This window comes from Mustela lutreola, chromosome 16, assembly GCF_030435805.1.
Source record: "Mustela lutreola isolate mMusLut2 chromosome 16, mMusLut2.pri, whole genome shotgun sequence".
Lineage (NCBI taxonomy): Eukaryota > Metazoa > Chordata > Mammalia > Carnivora > Mustelidae > Mustela > Mustela lutreola.
This window is the reverse complement of record NC_081305.1, coordinates 39809499-39815498: the sequence shown is the minus strand read 5'-3', so window position 1 is coordinate 39815498 and position 6000 is coordinate 39809499.

The window sequence follows — 6000 nt, the reverse complement described above, 5'->3', positions numbered from 1 at the left end:
GAAAAGGAAGAAGAAAAAAAGTCAAATATGGAATGGCGCTCCTGGTTTCAGTGTGGCTGCAAAATGAGCTTTCCGGAGGGAAGGGGTCAGAGCGTGCAGGGCCGTTGGTGGGTCTCGGGTCCAGCTGCCCGTCAGAGTCAGCTCCTTGGCACTCGAAGGGAGGTCCCAGCAATTTTAAACATTGTTTCCATGCTTCCTGGAGGCAAGCTGGCCACGTCATCTGGGGCGCAAGGGAGGAAAACGAGATTCCTTCCAAGGCTGGAGGGACACCTGCCTGATGGGGTCTAAGTGACAGGCGGGGAGCTTTTCTGTGTTCCAGGGAATTCTTAAGGGCTTCCAGTTCAGCCACCATCCCACGAGGGACATCAGAGTTGGAGCCTGTCCACCTGAACCCATGCAAGGGATGGGCCCACCAGCCAAAGTGGGGCTGGCCTGGCCAGGGTGGGCATGGGCTCCAGGGAGCTGACTGTGTGCCCAAGAAGGGTGACCCATGGCACTCAATGGGGGACGTGTGTGTACTTTGTCCTTACGGGCATTCGAGTTTGGTTGCGCTCCGTAACTTCAGGATCTCGTGAAGCAGCAGCAATTTTGCAAGCAGAAGAGTGCCCTTGGGCTGCTGCCCATCTCTCCCCGTCATCTTCTGGGGCCTCTCCTGAGCTCAGAGGCACGAGGCGTCCTGTCAGCCACCTCCCTTTTCTTTCCCTGCTGCTCCCGTGGCTCCAAGAGCTACTGTAGGGCTCTGGGAGTGGATGGTGCGTTGCCTCCCCAAGAGGCGAGCTTCACCTGTACAGGGAAGGTGGGCGGAGGGATCCTGTGAACAGGGACGCCCCCGCCCCAAGCTTGTAAAGCCGGCATCTCCATTTGCTCCAGCTCCTGGGGCAGCAGGGTGTCTGGCGTCACCAGGGGACCCGAGAGAAGTGGAACTACCACAGGACCAGCCCCCCCTCCTCACGCCCCCCAAGTGCCATTCTCATACAGCTCCAGATTGGCGTGATGAAGCCAGCACTGTGGCTCACAGGCCCGTCCTGGTGAGGCTGTCTAACAAGATTTCCGCAAGATTCCTTTTTGTGCATGTTAGTATAAGGAGGGAAGATTCCCATCAGTGCCTGTGGTTTAGGAGGCACCATCCGGATACTTTCTATTTTTACTGACTATTCGGTAAGACCAAGGCAAAGAAGGAGGGGGTGGCGTGGAGTAAGCATTAAGCTCCCGGTTGGAGAAAATGCCCTGTCTGGGTTTGCCCCAGACCTCTTCCGTCCACGATAACTCCAGGCGATGCAGAGATAGGCTTTGGAACAGACGGATCGGATGTGGATGGTGTAATGAATGTGGGGAAAAACCCGAGCGATCTGAAAAGCGTGTTTGTGCTTTCTCTGGTTTCCTGCTTGGAGCCAGCAAATGCTCTCTCCCTGATAGTGCTGGGTGGTTTCATCAAAGGCCAGGAGCAGGGAGACATGACACTGCCGTCTGTGCCTGATCCGAGCATCTGGGAGGTGTGTTGCTTTACTTTCTCTAGTTGAAGAAAACTTATTCTTTCCTCTTAAGTCTAGCGAAAATACCCTAACCCTCAGACAATGACATTACTGTCACCTGCTTAAAATAGTCTGACGCTCTTCAAGTCTTAGAACATTCTCCAGGGCTCTCCGCTTTCTATGAAAGCATTTATTTCAGTCAAAATCCTTCGTGCTTTTCTCTACTCCGACACTTCACCAAAAAGAGAATAGAGCAACTCAAAAAACCACCATGTCAGTTTTCAAGGAACTGTCTCCCTTCTCGAGAAATAAACCTTTCCTGTCTCCTGTCTCCGTGGGCACTGCCGGTGGGCAGGTGTGGCCCCACGGAAGAGACGGCCGCCCTGCTTCCCCAGGTGGCCACTCGGGGCTTTGGGAGGGCAGAGCTGGCCTGGGAGGGGTTCCAGAAGCCCGCTGGGCTGGCACCACCGCCCCTCCCCCTGCCCTGCCCAGAGTCACCATCACTGCCCTGCTCCACCTGTGCTTTCCCTCTCCCTGATGGAGGACAAGTCCAGGTGCTCCTCCCCGACCCCCCTGCTGCCTGCCGCTGGCCTCATCCTGGGGGGCTGAGGGGCTGCCTTCATCACCCGCATGATGAACCTTTTGAATATTTGGACGTGGGCTCCTGGCTGGAGATGTCATGTCTTCCCTTCTGTTGTTAAGTCCGGAGACAACACGGACTCCCCTGGTTTACCTGTGTAGTCCCAGGGCGTCTCAGGTGCCAGGAGCCGCTGCCGTGATGGCCTCGTCTCCTGTCAGATGTGGTTGGCGAGAGACGAGGACAGCATGACCACTGGGCACCGCACACTACAGAGGTCAGCTTGCAAGGACAGCGGGATGGCAGTGATGTGGCTGTGACTAGTTGTCAAGTGAGTGGAGAGAAAATTGGGACAGAGGGGTGAGGGGGGGCGGACGCGGCAGGCAGGGCGACGGAGGAAGGGTGGGTTGGTGGGGGGGGGGGCGGGAAAAGAAAAGTCCTGTCATCCCTGATGAAATATTCAGTGTTGTCGGTGGTGTTCCAGAGGCCTTTCCCCCCAAGGGGGTGGATTTCTAGATCATTCTTCAGGCCCCTTACAGGCAACTGGAACACTGTTTAATAGATTGGCGGTGCTCATCAGAGACATCTGTAAGGCATTAGCAGCGGTTGCATGTTGGGGGACGCTGGAAGGTCCGAGTGGGGTTTTTCGTGCGTCAGCAGCACACGCATGTGCGCATGTGCGCAAGCAGGCCCTCGCACCCGGGCCAGACGGGTTCGCGGCCCCAAATGACTTTTGCCTCCGGCATGCCACCTTTTTAAGCCTATAGAACTCCGAAACTGCTGTATAGTAACAAGTTTGTGAGATTTTGGAAAGGAAAGCACAGTAATGATGCCAGTTCTTATGATCATAAATAATCATAATTAACAGGACTGCTGTATATTTATGTTGGTTTGTTTTCAGACACTTTTCATTTTATTTTGAATTTTTTCATATTGTGTTGACTTGAAACACTTCTGTCTATAGCGTGGCGTGCTCTGCAGAACACTGGGGAGCAGCATACTTTATTTGTCCTCGGAAACAGACCACAATAATGTGGTAACTTCTATCTGCTGGCAGGTTCACAGAAGGGAGATATTAGTCTCAGTGAAACCGCGATGTATTAGCGAGGGAGGATCAAAAAGCCCATGGTTCTGCATTCGCTCTTGGACCAGGAACGTTCGTCTGACTCTGACTCTCCCGGTGTACCCAGGAGGCTGCCGCAGGAAGGCACATCTACATATTTTTCAGTTTAAGTTCTTGATAAGCTCGGGTAGGATAACTTGACGATGAGTAATTGCTCTGTGCCCAAAACCATAGGATGACTCATGGTTAAAAGCCTGGCGAGGGAAACAATAGCTTTCACTCTGACACTGAAGGAGAGGCTGTGGCCTGGGTCCTTAGTGATCGATAATCTATAACCCATACATTGATTCTTCGGCAGGGGGGTGGGCAGCTGGGGAAACTCTCAGCAGCTAGCTTGTCATGTGAGTGTGGAAATGCTCTGCAGGGTTAGAAATTAGACCTGGCTCCTATTAATCTGGTGTCAATAAGCATTTGACTCTTTCCCCCCCCCCTGGGGATTTTTTTCTGGGCAACATTCACTGCAGATGTTTCAGGTGGTGAGTGTATGGCTGGGTCTCTCTCTCTTTCCATTTCCCTCTCTGCCCCTCTGAGGAGGGACTGTCATCTGGACACTTCATCTGTGGTAGTCACCCCCTTGTTGGGAGGGAGCAGTGGGCTCCGGCTGGGGGGACCGCAGACGGCTTCGGAACGAAATGATCTCGCCAGCTAGAAGAAATGAAACAAAAGTTTGTTTTTCCTTCTTTCGCTCTCCGCTTTCCCTGGGTTGTGATTTCAAACTTTTAATATGTGCATACTGGTGAAACATTGTCCCTACTTAAATTATTTGTCTCCCTGTATGGCAGTTTTGTTGGGAAATGAACTATTCATGTAGCTTTTAGAGCCACCATGGGTTTAAATTTAAGCCTTAGGCCAGGTCTACACAGGCAAAGACCACAGATGATTATGATTATGGTTGCAGGCTCTCCTTTCTTGTGATTATCAGGATATTTCATCCAGAAGCAATAGCAATTTTATTCTTTTTGTTTAATTTTTTAATTCTGCCTCCTCTGGCCAGTGGGGACTCCCTAGCCATGGCCTCAGTGGATATCAGGATGCCTTACTCCATAATGACTCGTCAACTCCAGGCACTCGGGTCTGTTCTACTCTTTGGGGTCAGAATGGATCCCAATGTGCTGCTGGAGAGTGGGGGACCCTGAAGGAAGCCTTTGAGGGCAGGACTGGGGTTGGGGGGCAGTAGGAGGTTTGTTGACAGACGAGGAGTGGCAAGGAGCTCCTCAAGTTGGGTCTGGTGAGAGTGACTGAGTGGCTGACACCCAGTGTCCCTTCCCTCAACATGGCAACAGGCTCTGCTCTGGTGCCCCCTGGAGGTCTGGGGAGATAGCACCAGGTGGTTATCATGGAAACACATCAGCCAGGGGAGTCAAAGAGCTGGAGTGGTGGGGCGCTGTATAGTGTCTGCAGTTGGGTGATAGAGTGATGTGTGAGTGTTGGAAAAGCTCCCATTGAAGGCTTCTAGGGATAATTGGGTGTGTGTGTGTGTGTGTGTGTGAGAGAGAGAGAGAGAGAGAGAGAGAGAGATGGGGGCGGGGCATGGAGGGAGAAACTGGGATCTAGAATCGAGGAGGAGGGAACTACAGGTCATTATCGTTTTGGTATTTAAAGTCAGCATGGCCCCATGTCAGCCTCCAAAACGCTGGTGATGTGTGGACGGACCAGTTTCCCAACCTCCCCCAAGCCCAGGCCAGTCACTGGGACAGACCATCTGTGCCCTGCTCATCATCCTGCCCCTGCAGGCATGGCTCGGCCCCTCCCCAGGGCGGTGCCAGAATGCATTTGCACTCTTCACGAAGTGATGGAAGGACCTTTGCTCTCAGCTGACTCACTAGTTCTCTCATCTAGTGGGATCCTGAGTCCCAGGGATTGCTGGGTGTGTGGTCTCCCTGAGAAAATGCTGTTATGGTTAATATGGATATTCTGATGATCTGGCAATGGTAGAAATGTTCTTACTGCTTACTGTTTCAAGCACTTTACGCACTCTGTTTCATCCTCCTCAGACCTGACTAGGGAAGTTTTTAGCATCCATTTTACAGACGGAGACATTGAGGCTTAGAAAGATGAACTATCACACAGCAGGTGGAACAGGGGGTTTCTGGAGCCTGTGCTCCCAGCCTCCTTACAGCATGACAAAGACCTCACCGCCGTGTATTTTCACACGGTGCTCGCTCTGCTTGGGGAGAAGGAGCGCTGGATGAGGAAGTGGGAAGGCGGAGTTCTTCCATCTCTGGCTTGGTGGTCTTAAGTCACATGGAGTAAGGCTCTTTGGCTCTCACCTTGCGGATCTGTCAAACAGAGGCTTGGGCTGAATTCACCCTCAGATCCACCCCGTTTCCAGGTCAGGATGTTCTCCTAAAAAGGACATGACCGGGACACTTACGGAGTACTGCCAGGACTAAGCAAGCATTCGGGGGCACCTGGTTGTTATGTTCGTGCGAAAACTGCCCCAGATGTTACAGTTCTTTGATGCTAGAGTGTCAGAGGGCGGAAGCCAGCTGTGATGGGGACTGGAGCAGGGGGTGGGGTGGGGTCTGGGGGGGGGGATGGGCAGGTGGGTGGCAAGTGCCTTCCTTCCCTGCGGATCTGCTGGCCTCTGACCTCCGATGAGGGGTGCCCAGAGCTGCTTAAAGAGCCCGGGAGGGCCCCTTGTGCAAAGTACTTGGAGAAGCCTTTGAAAGCACAGAACGTTTTCTTTACGCTAACGTTGAACGCTCTGCTTTCTTGGGTAGTGAACTTTGTCACGGTAAGGTTTATTAATCAGCCTTCCGCCGAGAACTGCATGTTCCCTTTTACTCAGCGTCAGGGGCTTCAGTAGCTGAGGGGACCTGAATTCT